Here is a 19,877-nt window from a genome sequence, read left to right on the forward strand (position 1 = left end):
ATGTATAGGAACCTTTTCTCATCTCCCGTGACAATTAGGTACAAAAAGCGCTGTTTATGACCACGTGTTGCTCGATGGTGGGTGAGATGCTGAGAAGCAATTTGAAGGCGACTTTCTTTGTTTTTCTCGTTGAGCTCGTGAGGCACCCAGGCTCCCAATTTTTCGGTAAATCCCATTGAATAAAGGTGATTGAGAATTGTTTTATGATCGCAGTTCATTTTTTCTGCCAATTCATGACTGGTTTGGCGACCGTTCTCCTTCAAAAGTGATTTGAGACGTTCTTCATCGAATTCAGAAGGCCTTCCGCTGCGGCACGTGTCATCGACGTCAAAGTCGCCATTTTTGAACTTTGCAAACCATTTCCATGCTGTAGACTCGCCTATGACACCTTCTCCATACACGTCGCAAATGTCCCGGGCTGCTTCGGCAGCTTTTTGACCTCGATGAAAAGCAAAGAAGAGCAGGTGTCGAAAATGTTGATTTTTGCCTCCTGGGTATTCCATTTCTAAGCCTCAAAACTAATAAAAAATTAAATAACTCAAAAATACAATTAACATAGTTTTGTAGAGCAGAAAGAGTTTTATCGAATGAATACTTACCCTTTGCCAAACAGCAAAGAAATCGTTGTAAAATAAAAGAAAATATAAAAACGCTACGAACTTATTCCCCAACCCAATAGTATTCTGTGGCATAAATGTTTAGCTCTATAAACATGTTGGATAAAAGCAGAATATGGAAAGAAGGGCAAATTCTAGGGTGTAACTGGGCAGAGCGGTGAAGACCACCTGAGCTCATGAATATCACTGATTTATATACACACTTTGCAAACACTTATCAAAGATGACTGTGCGGACGGCAATGCAGTGATTGCTGGGGAAGGAGGGAGGCGGAGGGCTTAGGGAGGCTGGATGGTGACGGACAGAGACTGGACTTGGGGGTGTGAACACACAATACGGTGAACAGAGATGTGTTGTAGAGCCGGGCCCCTGCAACCTGTATAATTATGTTAGCCAGTGTCACTCCAATATATTCAATTTAAAAAAAAGATGACTGAAATTTTAAAGCACTGAGCTAAGGACTGTAAGGGGAAACATGTTACCTTACATATATGCCTGTCATATAGGGAGCTTCCGTAAAGGAAGAGTAGGCGTGAATTATAGAAGAAAAATTCTCACTTACAGCAGCACACGCCCCGGACCTGGGTGATAACGAGACTGAATGCTGTGGTTCATCAAAACTGATTCTGACCAGCTGCAGTGGACCCAAGCACCAGACCCCTACTGGGCCCAACTGAAGACTATTCTCTGACAATGAAGCGCTGAATTTGTTTGAACCTTGGATTGATTTCTGGAGTATGGGTTGTCAAGCCTCAATCGCTGTGAATGCCGTTCCTAGATTAAACAGCTGACTTTTCCCCATCAGCTAACATTCAGTGAGTACACGCACTTGCGTGGTTTCCTTGCCTGGCAACTCAGTACATGGGCTTTGTCGATTTTTATTTATTTTATAGCAGTAGTCTTTGCTGTATTATTTTTCAGAATATAAGCTTCAGGAAAGCCAACTAATGTTTAACATCTGGCAGCAGCACATAAAGAAATCGGAACATTAAGAATAACTAGAAGAAAAACAACCAAATCAAACAACAAGCAGTAACATAAGAGCAGCACACTTCCTCCTGAGACAGGGCCTGGCTGGGAAGTGAGACCCGCAATAACTTCCCGGCTCAGGGTATTTCCAAGAGCTGTTTCCAGATCTTCACTATTGTGAACAATGCTGCCATAAACATGGGGTGCATTTCTCCTTTTGAAACAGTGCTATAGTGTTCTTGAGGTATATTCCTAAAAGTGGGATAGCTGGCTCAAAAGGCAATTCGATTTTTAATTTTTTGAGGAATCTCCATACTGTTTTCCACAGTGGCTGCACCAGTCTGCATTCCCACCAGCAGTGCAGGAGGGTTCCCTTTTCTCCACATCCTCGCCAGCACTTATTCTGTGTTGTTTTGTTGATGAGCGCCATTCTGACTGGTGTGAGGTGATATCTCATTGTGGTTTTAATTTGCTTTTCTCTAATGATTAGTGATGTTGAACATTTTTTCATCTGCCTATTGGTCATCTGTATGTCCTTTTTGGAGAAGTGTCTATTCATTTCTTTTGCCTATTTTTTGATTGGATTGTTTATCTTCCTGGTGTTGAATTTTACAAGTTCTTTATAAATTTTGGTTATTAAACCCTTATCAGACATATTGTTGAATATTATCTCCCATTATGTAGTTTGTCTTTTTATTCTGTTCTTATTGTCTTTAGCTGTGCAGAAGCTTTTTAGTTTGATATAGTCCCATTTGTTTATTCTGTCTTTTATTTCACTTGCCTGTGGAGATAAATTGGCAAATATAAATCGGAGAGAAGCCAGAGTGAAGGCTCCTAGGAACCAATGTTTAACAGCGTGCTTCCAGAAGGTACAAGGCAGAACAGTAGAAAAATAGGGTAGGAGTGGATCAAAAGAAGGAGGGGAAATCATGATTATTTCTTTGTTCTTTTGTAGAGATCTTCCATAAACTGCCTATGTTTTCTTCCAAGATGCTTATGGTTTCACGGCTTACATTTAAGACTTTTATCCACTTTGAGTTTATTTTTGTGAATGGTGTAAGTTGGTGGTCTAGATTCATTATTTTCCAGGTAGATGTCCAATTTTCCCAGCACCATTTGTTGAAGAGGCTGTCTTTACTGCATTGTATGCTCTTACCTCATTTGTCAAATATCAGTTGTCCATAAAGGTGTGGGTTTATTTCTGGGTTCTCAGTTCTGTTCCATTGATCTATATGCCTATTCTTATGCCAGTACCAGGCTGTTTTGAGTACAATGACCTTATAGTATAACTTGATATCAGGAAGTATGATACCTCCCACTTTATTTTTTCTTTAAAAGCCATAATTTTTAACAACAATTACTTGCCTGTTACTTTTTAATTATTCACCAGGTATAGCTGCAAAATTTGGTTAGTTTAGGTAGGACTGTGCTGCTTTAACTCTTGGACAGATACCTGGATTTCCTCAGAAGCATCCTCCCAGAACCGGAGCAATTTTGAGTCATAGTCTCATTAAAGAAACTCTGGAGGTTTGCAGTCTCAGGCTTTTAAATGGGGAATTAACAGCCTTGCTGGAAGAAACATCCGGTGCTTTCCCCACAAGTGTGCTTTCCTCCTACGTCAAGATGCTGTTATGATTTGTTTTCCCCTCTTGGCGATGACTAATGCACCACATTTCTGTGAAAGAAATTTATTGAAAATGTAGCAGGTTTATTCGATATACTCCTTGCTGTATTTAGAGTATTACAACCCACTCTCTTTTTTGCTTCTGGCTGTCCCTGTATTTTAGGGGGTTTTGTCTACAATATAAAGTACCTAATGCTTGGCTTGTCCTACATAATATTGGGACCCAGTGTCTTTCATGGCGACCTCCCCCCCCCCCCCCCCCCCCCCGTTCCTCACTTATTGTCACTTTAAGTAAAAGTGTATCCAATGCCCATCAGTCAGGGCTTTATCTTGGCCTTACATAAGATGGTATTTGAATATATTCCCTCTGTCTTCCAGTAGCTCAGGTTAAGCCATCTTCCTCCCTCACCCCCACCCCCACTACCCCGCTCCAACATTTGTTAACAGGCGAAAGAATAAACGTAAGCAGAATCCTTTGGCAGTTGAACAGAGAAGCCAGAGCGAAGGCTGCACCAGGAACCAATGTTTAACAGCGTGCTTCCAGAAGGTACAGGGCAGAACAGTAGAAAAATAGGGTAGGAGTGGATCAAAAGAAGGAGGGGAAATCATGATTATTTCTTTGTTTTGTAGAGATCTTCCCATAAGACATGTTTTTTTTTTTTTTCCTGTATTTTTCTGAAGCCGGAAACGGGGAGAGACAGTCAGACAGACTCCCGCATGCGCCCGACCGGACCCACCCGCCATGCCCACCAGGGAGCTACGCTCTGCCCACCAGGGGGCGACGCTCTGCCCCTCCAGGGCATCACTCTGCTGCGACCAGAGCCACTCTAGTGCCTGGGGCAGAGGCCAAGGAGCCATCCCCAGCACCCGGGCCATCTTTGCTCCAGTGGAGCCTCGGCTATGGGAGGGGAAGAGAGAGACAGAGAGGAAGGAGAGGGGGAGGGGTGGAGAAGCAGATGGGCGCTTCTCCTGTGTGCCCTGGCCGGGAATCGAACCTGGGACTTCTGCACGCCAGGCCAACGCTCTACCACTGAGCCAACCGGCCAGGGCCACATGTTTGTTTTTTTTTTTTAAGAATGTATCAATTGTTACACAAACCACCACGAAACTTAGTGGCCTAAAACAGCAACGATGTATTAGACTTATTATCTCTTGCAATTCTTAGGCCAGGAAATCTGGGCAGCTCTGTTGCTTGTCTTGCAACAAGATTTGCAAGAATTTGGGGCTAGCGAGTCTAAGACAGCTCCAGTCAAGGTCAGCAGTTGATGATGCCTGTTGGCTGGGGCTTCTAGCCCCTTTCACACAACCTCTTATCCTCCAGTAGAGTAGAATGGGACACTTCACATCAGCATAGTGTCAGAGTCTTACTATCGAGGCTCCAGGATTTGCTCAATGCTACATCTGCCTCATTCTGTAGATCCAAACAGATCCCAAGGACAGTTCCAGACTGAAGGGGTGGAAAAACAGAGCACACCATTTAGTGGGAGCATCAAAGGGACATAGAGCCAGGGAGATATTCACTGGGGACTATTATTTTAACAATTCATTACAATGGAAGTGGAGTCAGGAGAATGAGGTGGTGCTGGGAGGTAGGAGGAGGATAATTTAAGAATTGAAGGTGAGACTTCCCTTGGAATCTTTGGTCTTGTCTTCAGTTATGGCATTCTATGTGTCAGCAAAAGTTCGGTTGTCTCCAGTAGTCTGTTCTTGGGGATAGAGACTCAAGGGGTGTCTTGGTGAAAGAAAAAGGATAGGTGCCTGCAATTTTAGTAGAGTTTGGTATTTAGAGGATCATAGTTAAAATGGAAAAGCAGAAAAATTAGAAAACAAAGATATGATGGGAAACAGAAGATTTTAACAGGAAATTATATATACTTTCCAGATTATATATACATATTTGTGTGTACATATGGAATACTTTCCACTGTGCAATATCTTTAATTTCATACTTGAAACTTTAAAGATAATTTTCCTTTTGGTAGCCCTGCAATTCAGGCAGGCTGTCAACAAGCGACAGGTGCATGCTTTAACTAAGAACCATGACGGTGCTTTAGTCAAGGCTCTTAGAGTCTGAATCTTGAGTTTCCTATGTATAATAAGGAAACATTTAACTCTTTACTAAAATATTTATACCCAAAAGGTCATTTTCAACTGATTTTTTTTTTTTTGTATTTTTCTGAAGCTGGAAACGGGGAGAGACAGTCAGACAGACTCCCGCATGCGCCTGACCAGGATCCACCCGGCACGCCCACCAGGGGCGACGCTCTGCCCACCAGGGGGCGATGCTCTGCTCCTCCGAGGCATCACTCTGCTGCGACCAGAGCCACTCTAGCGCCTGGGGCAGAGGCCAAGGAGCCATCCCCAGCGCCCGGGCCATCTTTGCTCCAATGGAGCCTTGGCTGCGGGAGGGGAAGAGAGAAACAGAGAGGAAGGAGGGGGTGGGGGTGGAGAAGCAAATGGGCGCTTCTCCTATGTGCCCTGGCCGGGAATCGAACCCGGGTCCCCCTCACGCCAGGCCGACGCTCTACCGCTGAGCCAACCGGCCAGGGCCTCAACTGATTTTTTAAAGTTGAATTTTAGAAATAATTTCCAGAGATTTGCCTCCACCTGTCCCCACTTTTGGATGTCCCCACCGAAAAGAGCCTTGGGCTGCATGAGTTAGGTCCTCAGTGGGTCACCAGGTGTGAGTGAGTGGTGTTCACCAGATCAATATAGGTTCAAACTCTGTGCCACTCAGCACATATACCAGGGTATACAAAGTCTAGCTGCCTCCTACGGGGTGCTTGAAACACCCTTTCGGTGAGACCAGCCAGGTTTACCAGGATCAAACAAACCAAGAGTTGGCCATGTGCTGAAGGGGCTCTGCATCAGTCGGCTCGTAAGGGGAAAGTGTCCCCCGGCCTAGAATCCCACCACTCAGTCTGTCCCAGATTTTTTCTGGAGCTCAATCTCAGTAGTGTGGGGCCACTGGGAGGCAGGAGGGTGGGGCTAATGGATATCTAGTGAAGAGGAAGTGCCAGTCAGGCTTGAAGGAAGGTGGGAAGTGGGCCCCAGCCCAGAGTCACACAGCTGAGCCTGACCTGGATTCTGCCTGGATCTCAGCAGGGTGGCGCCACCAGGAACCAGGAGGCTGAGGCTGCCAGGATAGCCCAGAGAGCAGGACTGGTGAATCTCCCCTGAGAGTGAGGCACTTGTCAGGTTCATAGAAAGTAAGGAGGATTGCCCCGCCCCAAGCCCACACGACTCAGTCACTGACACCCCCGAGTCTGCCCAGACCTCTACATCTGGGCCCGGGCAGCTGACTCCTCAGCAGGGTGCAAGTCCACAGGTTGGGGTGACAGAGAATCCAGAGGGTGGGGCTATTGCTTTCTCTCAAGCTGATATTTATGGCGGCAGGGGTGGGGGTGCTCCACCCAAGATAGATAGTGACTGCAGTGTAGGAGAAGAACTCAGCTCAAGGGTTCTGGTGACCTGTCCATTTAGCTCTCCTTCTAGAGCCACAAATACAGATTCTCCTCACAGAACTCTAGTCTGCTCTACCCTCCTTCTGCTGGAACCCACGGTGAGTGTCTGCAAATGAGAGTTTGTGCATTGGCCCTTTAAGAGTGTGCCTGGTTTCTAGTACACACCTGCCTCTCCCTGGCAATCAGAATCCTTGCTGATTTTGACAGCCAGATGTTACGTGGGTGCTTCTTCCTGGCTCTGGTGCTTTGGGTTGAGGAGCCTGGCTTGTGGTGAAGACCCCATGCTTCTCAAGGGGAATCTTTGCAGCTGAAACATCTCTCTGGAATCTCAGCCACTGCTCACGGGAACTGGACCAACCCTTTTCATGTCTCCGCCTGCCTGTCAGTTTTGATGTAGCTTCTTTTGTGAATTCTTGGTCATAAGATTTCTCTTCAGCTAGTCTTCAGTTGGTTATTCAGATTGATTGTTCTATATTTTAGTTGTAATTTCTTTTTTTTTTTTTTAATAAATTTTTATTAATGGTAATGGGATGACATTAATAAATCAGGGTACATATATTCAAAGAAAACATGTCTAGGTTATTTTGTCATCAAATTATTTTGCAAACCCCTCGCCCAAAGTCAGATTGTCCTCTGTCACCCTCTATCTAGTTCTCTGTGCCCCTCCCCCTCCCCCTAACTCTCTCCCTCCCTCCCTCCCATGTCCTCCCTCCCCCCCCCACCCTTGGTAACCACCACACTCTTGTCCATGTCTCTTAGTCTCATTTTTATGTTCCACCAATGTATGGAATCATGTAGTTCTTGTTTTTTTCTGATTTACTTATTTTACTCCTTATAATGTTATCAAGATCCCACCATTTTGCTGTAAATGATCCGATGTCATCATTTCTTATGGCTAAGTAGTATTCCATAGTGTATATGTGCCACATCTTCTTTATCCAGTCTTCTATTGAAGGGCTTTTGGGTTGTTTCCATGTCTTGGCCACTGTGAACAGTGCTGCAATGAACATGGGGCTACATGTGTCTTCACGTATCAATGTTTCTGAGGTTTTGGGGTATATACCCAGTAGAGGGATTGCTGGGTCATAAGGTAGTTCTATTTGTAGTTTTTTGAGGAACCACCATACTTTCCTCCATAATGGTTGTACTACTTTACAGTCCCACCAACAGTGAATGAGGGTTCCTTTTTCTCCACAGCCTCTCCAACATTTGCTATTACCCGTCTTGTTGATAATAGCTAATCTAACAGGAGTGAGGTGGTATCTCATTGTAGTTTTGATTTGCATTTCTCTAATAACTAATGAAGCTGAGCATCTTTTCATATATCTGTTGGCCATTTGTATCTCTTCCTGGGAGAAGTGTCTGTTCATGTCCTCTTCCCATTTTTTTATTGGATTGTTTGTTTGTTTGTTGTTGAGTTTTATGAGTTCTTTGTAAATTTTGGATATTAGGCCCTTATCTGAGCTGTCGTTTGAAAATATCAGTTCCCATATAGTTGGCTGTCTGTTTATTTTGATATCAGTTTCTCTTGCTGAGCAAAAACTTTTAATTCTGATATAGTCCCATTCATTTATCTTTGCCTTCACTTCTCTTGCCATTAGAGTCAAGTTCATAAAATGTTCTTTAAAACCCAGGTCCATGATTTTAGTACCTATGTCTTCTTCTATGTACTTTATTGTTTCAGGTCTTATATTTAGGTCTTTGATCCATTTTGAATTAATTTTAGTACACGGGGACAGGCTGTAGTCGAGTTTCATTCTTTTGCATGTGGCTTTCCAGTTTTCCCAACACCATTTGTTGAAGAGGCTTTCTTTTCTCCATTGTGTGTTGTTGGCCCCTTTATCAAAGATTATTTGACCATATATATGTGGTTTTATTTCTGGGCTTTTTATTCTGTTCCATTGGTCTGAGTGTCTATTTTTTTGCCAATACCATGCTGTTTTGATTATCGTGGCCCTATAATATAGTTTAAAGTCAGGTATTGTAATGCCCCCAGCTTCATTCTTTTTCCTTAGGATTGTTTTGGCTATTCGGGGTTTTTTATAGTTCCATATAAATCTGATGATTTTTTGTTCCATTTCTTTAAAAAATCTCATAGGGATTTTGATGGGAATTGCATTAAATTTGTATATTGCTTTGGGTAATATGGCCATTTTGATTATATTTATTCTTCCTATCCAAGAACAAGGAATATTTTTCCATCTCATTGTATCTTTTTCGATTTCCCTTAACAATGCTTTGTAATTTTCATTATATAGGTCCTTTACGTTCTTTGTTATGTTTATTCCTAGGTATTTTATTTTTTTTGTTGCAATCGTGAAGGGGATTATTTTTTTGAGTTCGTTTTCTAATATTTCATTGTTGGCATATAGAAAGGCTATGGACTTTTGTATGTTAATTTTGTATCCTGCGACCTTACTGTATTGGTTTATTGTTTCTAATAATCTTTTTGTGGAGTCCTTCGGGTTTTCGATGTATAGGATCATATCATCAGCAAAAAGTGATAGCTTTACTTCTTCTTTTCCGATATGGATGCCTTTTATTTCTTTGTCTTGTCTGATTGCTCTGGCCAGAACTTCTAGCACCACGTTGAATAAGAGTGGAGAGAGTGGACAACCCTGTCTTGTTCCTGATTTAAGGTAGAAAGTCCTCAGTTTTATGCCGTTTAATAGGATGTTGGCTGATGGTTTATCATATATGGCCTTTATCATGTTGAGATATTTTCCTTCTATACCCATTTTGTTGAGAGTCTTAAACATAAAATTGTGTTGTATTTTATCAAAAGCCTTTTCTGCATCTATTGATAAGATCATGTGGTTTTTGTTCTTTGTTTTGTTGATATGGTGTATTACGTTAACCGTTTTGCGTATGTTGAACCATCCTTGAGATTCTGGGATGAATCCCACTTGATCATGATGTATTATTTTTTTAATATATTGTTGTATTTGGTTTGCCAGTATTTTGTTTAGTATTTTAGCATCTGTATTCATTAGAGATATTGGTCTGTAGTTTTCTTTCTTTGTGCCATCCTTGCCAGGTTTTGGTATGAGGGTTATGTTTGCCTCATAAAATGTGTTTGGAAGTATTGCTTCTTCTTCAATTTTTTGGAAGACTTTGAGTAGAATAGGAACCAAGTCTTCTTTGAATGTTTGATAGAATTCACTAGTATAACCGTCTGGGCCTGGACTTTTATTTTTGGGGAGATTTTTAATAGTTTTTTCTATTTCCTCCCTGCTGATTGGTCTGTTTAGGCTTTCTGCTTCTTCATGACTCAGTCTAGGAAGGTTGTATTGTTCTAGGAATTTATCCATTTCTTCTAGATTGTTGTATTTGGTGGCATATAATTTTTCATAGTATTCTACAATAATTCTTTGTATTTCTATGATGTCTGTGGTGATCTCTCCTCTTTCATTTTGGATTTTATTTATTTGAGTCCTGTGTCTTTTTTCCTTGGTGAGTCTTGCCAAGGGTTTGTCAATTTTGTTGATCTTTTCAAAGAACCAGCTCCTTGTTTTGTTGATTTTTTCTATAGTTTTTCTGTTCTCTATTTCATTTATTTCTGCTCTGATTTTTATTATCTCCTTTCTTCGGCTGGTTTTGGGTTGTCTTTGTTCTTCTTTTTCTAGTTCCTTAAGGTGTGAAGTTAAGTGGTTTACTTCGGCTCTCTCTTGTTTGTTCATATAGGCCTGAAGTGATATGAACTTTCCTCTTATTACTGCTTTTGCTGCATCCCAGAGATTCTGATATGTCGTATTTTCATTTTCATTTGTCTGTATAAATCTTTTGATTTCTGCACTTATTTCTTCTTTGACCCATTCATTTTTTAGAAGTATGTTGTTTAGTTTCCACATTTTTGTGGGTTTTTCCCCCTCTTTTTTGCAGTTGAATTCTAGTTTCAAGGCTTTATGATCAGAAAATATGCTTGGTACAATTTCAATTTTTCTAAATTTGCTGATATTGTCTTTGTGGCCCAACATATGGTCAATTCTTGAGAATGTTCCATGTACACTTGAGAAAAATGTATACTCTGTCGCTTTGGGATGAAGTGTCCTGTAGATGTCTATCATATCCAGGTGTTCTAGTATTTCGTTTAAGGCCACTATATCTTTATTGATTCTCTGTTTGGAAGACCGATCTAGAGCCATCAGCGGTGTATTGAGGTCTCCAAGTATGATTGTATTTTTGTTAGTTTTTGTTTTAAGGTCAATAAGTAGCTGTCTTATATATTTTGGTGCTCCTTGGTTTGGTGCATATATATTAAGGATTGTTATGTCTTCTTGATTCAACTTCCCCTTAATCATTATGAAATGACCATTTTTGTCTCTGAGTACTTTTTCTGTCTTGTAGTCAGCATTATTAGATATGAGTATTGCTACGCCTGCTTTTTTTTGGGTGTTGTTTGCTTGGAGTATTGTTTTCCAGCCTTTCACTTTGAATTTGTTTTTATCCTTGTTGCTTAGATGTGTTTCTTGTAGGCAGCATATAGTTGGATTTTCTTTTTTAATCCATTCTGCTACTCTGTGTCTTTTTATTGGTAAGTTTAATCCATTTACATTTAGTGTAATTATTGACACTTGTGGGTTCCCTACTGCCATTTTATAAATTGCTTTCTGTTAGTTTTGTATCTAGTTTGATTCTTCTCTTTTGTTTTTCTATCATTTGTTTTTGTTTGTTTGTGTTCCATACTTCTTTCCTCTGTTGCTACCTTTTTTAAGTCAAGTGTTTTTGTGGTGGTTTTTTTAAGGGTGGTTACCATTAAGTAATGAAAAGGGTACCTACCATATTCATTGTAGTACCCTATCTTATAAGTATTTCTGCACTTCATCATCCTTTGCTACTGTTAATCTCCATCCTCTCCCCCCTTTTTTTCCTTTGTTGTCACAGTTTAAGTTTGGTTTTATTGTGTTCTTGGTGGAGCTGTTACTTGTGGTGTTGTTTTCTTTTGTTCTTTGAATCTGGTTGGAAAACCCCCTTTAGTATTTCCTGGAGTGGGGGCTTTCTGTTGATAAATTCTCTCATCTTTTCTGTATTTGTGAATGTTTTTATATCTCCTTCATACTTGAAGGATAGCTTTGATGGGTATAGTATTCTTGGCTGAAAGTTCCTCTCTTTCAGGGCTTTAAATATTGGGGTCCACTCTCTTCTAGCTTGTAGAGTTTCTGCTGAGAAATCTGATGATAATCTAATAGGCCTTCCTTTATATGTTGTACTCTTCTTTTCCCTGGCTGCCTTGAGAATTTTTTCTTTGTCATTGGTTTGTGTCATCTTTATTATGATGTGCCTTGGAGTAGGTTTGTTGGGGTTAAGAAAACTTGGTGTTCTGTTTGCTTCTTGAATTTGAGGCTTTAGTTCCTTCCACAGGCTTGGGAAGTTCTCATCTATTATTTGTTTGAGTATATTCTCCATTCCATTTTCTTTCTCTTCTCCCTCTGATATACCTATTATTCTTATGTTATTCTTTCTGATGGAGTCAGACAATTCCTGTAGGGCTTTCTCGTTTTTTATTATTTTTGAGTCTCTTTCTTCTTCTCTCTGTTGTGCCTCAAGTTGTTTGTCTTCTATTTCACTAATCCTATCTTCAATCTGGGCTGTTCTGTTAGCTAAGCTTGTTACCTCGTTTTTCAGTTCGTGAATTGAGTTTTTCATTTCTGTTTGATTTGTTTTTATAGTTTCAATTTCCTTGGTAATATATTCTTTGTGTTCATTGAGTTGTTTTCTGATCTCCCTATATTGCCTTTCTGTGTTTTCTTGTATTTTTAAGATTTCTGAGTATTTTTAAGATTTCTATTTTAAATTCTCTGTCATTTAGCTCCAAGGCTTCCAATATGTTAAGTCTTTTCTCCATAGATTTTTCCACATCTATTTGTGTTACCTCTCTTTCTTTTGTATCCATAATATTCGATTTCCTCTTTCTTATCGGCATCTGAGGGTGGTCTTATTGATAGCACTAATTAGAATTAATAAAGAGTAAAAAGAAAAAAAAAAGGTAAAACACCCCACAAAAAAAAAAACAGTAATAATTTATTATTTCCCCCTTTTTTTCTCTCTTCTCTTTCCCTCCTCTCCCCTCCTCAGGGAAATATCGTGCCTATAATGGAGGGCCTGATTTGGGGTGAAGAGTTCAAGGGGCAAAAAAAGGGAGTAGGGACCTACTAAATGCAAAAAAAAAAAAAAAAAAGGAAGAAAATCTTAGACAAGCATAAGATGATTTGCTTGTAAGTGATGCTCAACTAAGAGATATAATGAGAGGGATAAGAGGGAACCAGAAAAAAGGACCAAAAAAGAATAATAAAGAAGAAAAAATAAAAATAATAAGTAAAAATCTGTTGTATTAAGTGGAGCAAAGACTAAATACAATGGAGACCTTGGGTTGGGAGGACCCAAAATGCCACAAAAATAAACAAACAAGAAAAAAAAAATAAAAACAAAAGCAAAAAAGAGAAATAAATCCAAAAAAAAGCCTTGAGTCCCAAATTAACTAATTTGTTCGTGATTGAGGATTATATAGGAGGAAAGTAAAATGAGAAAAGAAAAAACAAATAGAAAGGAAAAAATAAGAAAAAGAGGAAAATGAAGGAAGAAATAAAATAGGAAGAGAAAAAAATAAAATAAAGCAAGACAAAAAAACAAAAACAAAAGAGGAGAGAGTGAGAGTTAAGTGTTTTGGAGTATAACCTTAACGGAGGGTGAGGATGACGAAGAAAAATGAAATGCAACACTCATGGGTAGTGTAGTTCAAGAAAGGGGAAGCATAAGATGGGCAGAGAATAGAAGGACCGAGGTGGAGGAAATAAAGGCAAAAAGATAGAAGAAACAAACAACAACAACAACAACAAAAAATTAGTGGATCAAGTTGTAAAGTCTGTGGGTTTTTCTTGATTTTGAGAGGTTAACTTCTTCCTTTTTCTTTTCTCTCCCTCTTCCTGGTCGGTGACTCTGTACCCCAGGCTCTGCCCCTGTGTCACTCTTAGGTAGGGATTTGCAGTTGATGGGATTCTATGGCAATGTCATATAATTGGCTTTAGTCTTGCTGGAAGTAAAGGCTTGTTGGCGTTTGCAGGGTCCAACGATGAGAGAGTTTGCTTTCCTGGATTCTCTCTCCTAGTCCCCCCTTTCTGAATTAGCAGCCTGGTGATCCAGCTATAAGGCTGCAACTGCTTCTGCCTGGGGAGTAAGAGGCTCAAAGAGCTGGGAAATCCCCACTCTATCCCCACTCAGTGCAAGGCTTTGGGAAAGGCTCTGAGAGTCAGGGCCTCCAGTGTAATCAGGCGGGGGTGGGAGTCAATTGTTGTCAAGGTGACTGTTCAGCGCCTATCATTTAGTTGGACCTCTCAACCCAGGCTTTCCACACTTTGTAGCCTGTTTTTGCAGGGAAGAAGAGGCACTAGTCTCTGCTTACGACTAGTGTAGTATAGACCTTATTATCTGCCAAGTCCTTCTTGTTAGCGTTTATCCCTGAATATGGAGGCTCTATCAATCAGAAGTTGCCCCCGCCCCTTTAGCGAGAGGCACTAAAAAATATCACGCCTCTTGTCTTGGATCGCTGAACTGAGAGAGATCTTATCAATTAGAACCGAGGGTGCGCAGATTTCATGGGTTAAGCTAATTTCAGTGATTGGGTCGCAGCTGTGCTTCCGAAGGTATTTTAGGCTGCCTGCGCGCGCCCCTCCCCCAACGCTTGATTGTTAGCTTGAATGGCTGGGTGAGGTGCCCCGCCCACGGAGAGAATCTCCCAAGCCTCTCCCGCTCGCCCCGCCGCTGGCGGCTGGACCGCACCAGGCGCAGGATAATGGAGCCCCCTGGGTGTGTGGGCCAGCAGGGCGCCCTGGGCGAGTGGAATGCCCAAGGCACGCGCGCGAATGGGGTGCTCCGGGCACCAGTGGCCGGCGACCCCCACTCGCAGTGTGCGGGCCGCTGGGAACGTCAGCGGTGCTCAACCGGACCGTGCGCGCGCGGCTGCTCGCGGCTCGCGGCGGCCGCTCGCGGTTCCCAAGTATATGGGCTGACTCACCGCAGGCGCACTTCCTTGCGGTTTGAAAGAACGTCCCTGTGGTCGATTCCTCCACACCCTCGTCTCTCAGATTCAAGTGATAACAGTCCTTTCGCTATCAGTTTGTGTGGAACTCCGAAATGCTCCGAGGATAAATTTTTCTGTTTCTAGTTGATAAATTTGTTGTGATTTAGGGGAGAGCTGTCGGATGCGCTGCTCACGGCGCCATTTCCGTGACGGCACCTTTAGTTGTAATTTCAATTTGGTTCTGGGAGGTGGTGAGTGCAGCTTCCACCTACTCTATCGTCATCTTGGATCTCCAAAATTTATTTTTCCACTTATTCAAATATACTGTGTCCCTCAGTAGAACTGTATTGTTTCCTTTACATAGATTTGTACATGTCTTGTTCAATTTTATTCCTAGGAATTAGATTTTTTTTTATTGCCATTATGAAAGGCATAACCACCCCTCGACCTCCAATTATAGCTTTCTAGCCTGTTCCACTGCAATAGGAGAATACACGTATTTTCATCCCTTGATATATGTGTGTGATTGGTTTCAGGACCCTAGTGGATACTAAAATCCTAAGATACTCAAATCCCTTCTATAAAATGGCATAGTATTTGTATATAACAAAAGCATGCCCTTCGGTATACTTTAAAATCATCTGTAGATCACTTAGTAGTTATACTGTACTTTTTTGGTAATAATGACAAGGAAAAAAGTCTGTACATGTTCAATAAAGACACAACCATAGTAGTTGGTTGTTACCTAATTATATAGGACACATCAGCAACAATGTAACATTTTTTTAGTGTTTTCGATCTGTAGGTCATTGCATCTAGGCATGCAGAACCCAGGGGTACAGAGGGATGGCCGACTGCAGCTCTTAGCTGCGCAGTCATCTGGAAGCCCCAGCTCCCACTGGGAGCCGAGGAGTGGAGCTGGGGCCAGGACCCTTGCCTTTTCCTCCTTCCCCTTCATTCCTTGAGTCCTCGGCCCCAGGGAGCAGGTGCAGAAGCAGTTGTTATGGTAAATAAGGAAGAACCAACCAACTTCACAAAGCTACCCAAAAGTGACCAGCGATGAAAATATAAACTTATTTCCAAGTGCCCTGTACCCTGACTCTCACATCAACTTCCACAGGCTGTGGCTGATGGTCAGCAGTTGGCTGGGCACAGAAAATAATGTTGGCCTCTTACCTGACCATGACCCTCTCTGAGGCCAGGAGCCCAGGAAGTAAGTCTGACAGGTCCTGTGGGGAGCGTCCAGCCCCGTCCTGGACCACTCTTCTGGCTAGGTAGCAAAAGGAAAGCTAAGGAAGGGAGAAGTCAGCCCAGCTTTTGAGAGGAGCTAGGAAATCTCCTCAGGGCTCTAGTTCTCAGAAAGAGCAATGTCTAGAAAACAAGGGAGCTTAATGCTTTTTTTAGGTCGGATTTTTACCTTAGTCCTTAAAAATCAGATCCTACCATTATGTATGTCTTTTTTTTTTTTTTTTTTTTTTTTTTGACAGAGTGAGAGAGTCAGAGAGAGGGACAGATAGGGACAGACAGACAGGAAAGAAAGAGATGAGAAGTATCAGTTCTTTGTTGTGGCTCCTTAGTTGTTCATTGATTGCTTTTTCATATGTGCCTCGACTGGGGGGCTACAGCAGAGCAAGTGACCCCTTTCTCAAGCTAGTGATCTTGGGCTCAAGCCAGTAACCATGGAATCATGTTGATGATCCCACGCTCAAGCCAGTGACCCCGCACTCAAGCTGGTGAGCCCACCCTCAAGCCAGATGAGCCTGTGCTCAAGCTGGCAACCTCAGGGTTTTGAACCTGGGTTCTCCGAGTCCTAGCCCGACACTCAATCCACTGTGCCACCACCTTGTCAGGCTGTAGGTCTTATTATTATATAATACTCATCACTGGGGCTTTAACTGATTAATAATGGAAGGTTTTTGTTTAAACATTAAACATTAATGGTTTTGTTCTGCTCTTGGGAACTGGCAGCAGACAGTTAGAAACGGGCTTTAGTCATGCTCTGCCCCTGGGGTCTGGGCTGATTATAAAAGTGACTCTTGAGAGACGGTGCCTGTAATCAGAGGACATTCTTGCCCATGCCATGGCCCTGAGCTGCACCCTTGCAAGGCAGCACAGGACTTCACAACAGCCTTTCATATTTTTGTTTTCCCAGATGACCACTGGATCTGATAGAAATTTACTGTCAATTGCTTCTTCTCATTATGGCATTGACTACTCTGAGGCTCAGGAAAGCTAAATTTATCATCTTAATAATGGGGTCTGGCACTGGGCTGACACTTTTTTATGCATTATTCTATTTAAAGTTTATAAGTACCCTAAGGGATATGAAATATTATTCTTATTTTAAATGCAAAGATAACAAGGCCTAGAAATGTTAAATAACTTGGCAACTGTGCCTACCTTGCAAGTGGGCGAAGTAAGATTTAGCATTAATTCTTTTCCGATTCCAAATAGCATGCTCTTGCCATCGCCCCATCTCACCTGCCCAAAGGACAACAAGAGAACCGTGTGTTGTGCTGGAGACAGGACCAGCTCCTGGGTCCTACAGCAGCTCCTGTCCTGTTCTGAGTGAGTGGTGTGTCGGCATGCTTTTGGAGCCTGAACAACAAGGGACAATGGTGCGAATAGAGTGGCAAACACTCACACTGGGCTTTTCCATGTGTCAGACACTGCTTTCCGGACTTTGTAGTGTTCTGTTCGTGAGTCCTCTCAGCAACCTCCTCATACCGGTGAGCATTATCCTTCCACCCGACAATTAGCTCATATAGATGTTAAGCAACTTGTCTAATAGCACAGAACCAGCAAGTGGCTGAGTGGGGACCCAGGCAGGTTGGACCCAGAGTCTTGTGCTCTTAACCATGAATATAGGGTCTCTCTAACTAGGTGGGGGGCAGAGCTTTTAGGGTAAAGGGATGCCAGCTTTGCCAACAGTTCTATTTGAGCATGTTATATCTGAGATAGACTATTAAGTGTCAAGCAGGCATTTGAATATCAAATTAGAATTATCAACATATAGGTGGTGGCCAGGCTCTGGCTGGTTAGCTCAGTTTGCTTGTGGGTTTGATCCCTGGTCAGGGCACACATGAGAAGCAACCAAAAAATGCATAACTGAGTGGAACAACAAAGGCTTTCTTTTCCCTTTCTCTTCCTCTCCCTCCCTCTCACTGTCTCTATCAATAAATACAAACATTAAGCCCTGGCTGGATAGCTCGGTTGGTTGGAGCATTGTCCTGGAGTGTGGAGGTTATTGGTTCTATTCTCCGGTCAGGACACACACGAGCAGCTAGATGTTCCTGTCTCTCTCTCTCCCTGCCTCTCTTTCAAAAAACCCAAAAGGAAAATATAAAAAACAAACAAAACACCCAAAAAGCATATAGGTGGTATGTAAAGTCCAAGATAAAATGAGGTCACCACTAAAAAATGTATGGGAGAAGAAGAGAGGCCCATGGCCTTTTCCACACCCTGAGGGTGGGAAGAAGAGGGAGGGCTGGCAAAGACCCCAAGTGACTCCTCCCTTTCTCTTACACTCCACATGCCAGCCCTCAGCATGGCCTGTGACCTCCCTCCATTACTGTCTACTACCTTAGAGTAAGTCATCAACACAGCTCACTCGTACAATCTGGAGTGCCCTCTGACAGACGCTCTGGCCACCCCCACCTTCTCACGAAGCCCTTGCCACCAGTCTTCTTGTTCTGAACATGCAAGCGTGACCCCTCGGGACCTTGCACTTGCTGTTCCTCTTGCCTGCAGTGTTTTTCCTTAGATAGTCCCAGGGCTCCACTATTGCTTTGTTCAGATCCATACTTAAATGCCACCTCCTTTCAGGGACCTTTCCTAACCACTCTATCCAAAAGAGAACCCCAGTGCTCTCTCCCCTCTTAGACAGCTTTGGTTTTCTTCATAGACCAGCCATTCTCAACCTGTGGGTCGCGACCCCAGCGGGGTCACCTAAAGCCATCGGAAAATATATAATGCATATCAGGTATTTACATTCCGAATCATAACTGTAGCAAAATTACAGTTATGAAGTAGCCACCAAAATTATTTTTTGGTTTGGGGTCACCGCAACATGAGAAACTGTATTGCGGGTCACAACATTAGAAAGGTTGAGAACCACTGTCATAGACCATATCACAGCGTAAAAGCTAAACACTGCTATGCATCATCAGTCAGTTGAGTGAGGGAATGGAAACTGCAGAGCTCCCCCCTGGATTAGTAAGCCCTGTATTTGTCAAACTGAAAAAGTGCTAACATCACCTCAAGGGACAGTGTTGATATTCATTCTTCCTTGTGAGTAAGTTCTTATGGAGAAGAAGAAATAAGAAAGAAAGCCAGAATTCTGGATAATGAGGAGGGGGTTGGGGAGCTGTCTCTCCTGCTCTAATTCCCACTTTGGTGTATTTAATTGAGTGTCTGCAAAGAGAATGGTGTATAAATGATTAGTATCCAAAGGCAGTTCCTATGAAAGAAAGAGAGTTTATGAAAGTTGTAGCAAAACTACCTTCTGAGGGGTGTTGAGCAAATCCAAGGTCATTGTGGGTGTTTACCCCTGTATTTCTCCTTGTGAGAGAAAAGGTGTCAACTTCTGCATCATTTCCCAGCACCTTAGTGATAGCCTGAGGGTGTGTGAGGTCCACTCTGTCCTCCAGGCAAGCCAGTTAGGCTGTCAGACCCCTGGCCTCCCCCATAGCAGATAACCTCATAGATCACAAATAGTGAGTTCATTCTATGGCCAGAGGAGTGAGGCAATGGCAGATGCCCATCAGCCTGGCATATAAACAGATAGCTTCCCAGAAATCGGGTCTAATGTTAATACGAGCACTGAAAATTCACAGGCATGCTGGAGAGGAAGGGTTCTTTTCAAGAACATGATTGATTTCAGGCTTTAAAGTGACAACCTTAATGTGTTAGCTTCTCTGTCATGCTTTCTTAATAATGCAATGCATGCTGCCTAATAGTGTGGGTTTTAGTTCAGCCTCTTATTTTGCCATTTGTGAGGTGGTGGGGAAATGGGAGGGTAGGCGTGGGACACTCTTGTCCTCGTCAGTCTTAAGGATCTATCACCTTGCTAGGTGTTTTGAGGCCCTCTTTGCACTTACAAGTGCTTTGATGTCCCTGTCGGATAGAGTCTGTATGTGTGGCTGGGCAATGTGGCCCGACGGCTTATCCTGCAGGCATTGCTTGGA

This window comes from Saccopteryx bilineata, chromosome 6 (genome assembly GCF_036850765.1).
Source record: "Saccopteryx bilineata isolate mSacBil1 chromosome 6, mSacBil1_pri_phased_curated, whole genome shotgun sequence".
Classification (NCBI taxonomy): Eukaryota; Metazoa; Chordata; class Mammalia; order Chiroptera; family Emballonuridae; genus Saccopteryx; species Saccopteryx bilineata.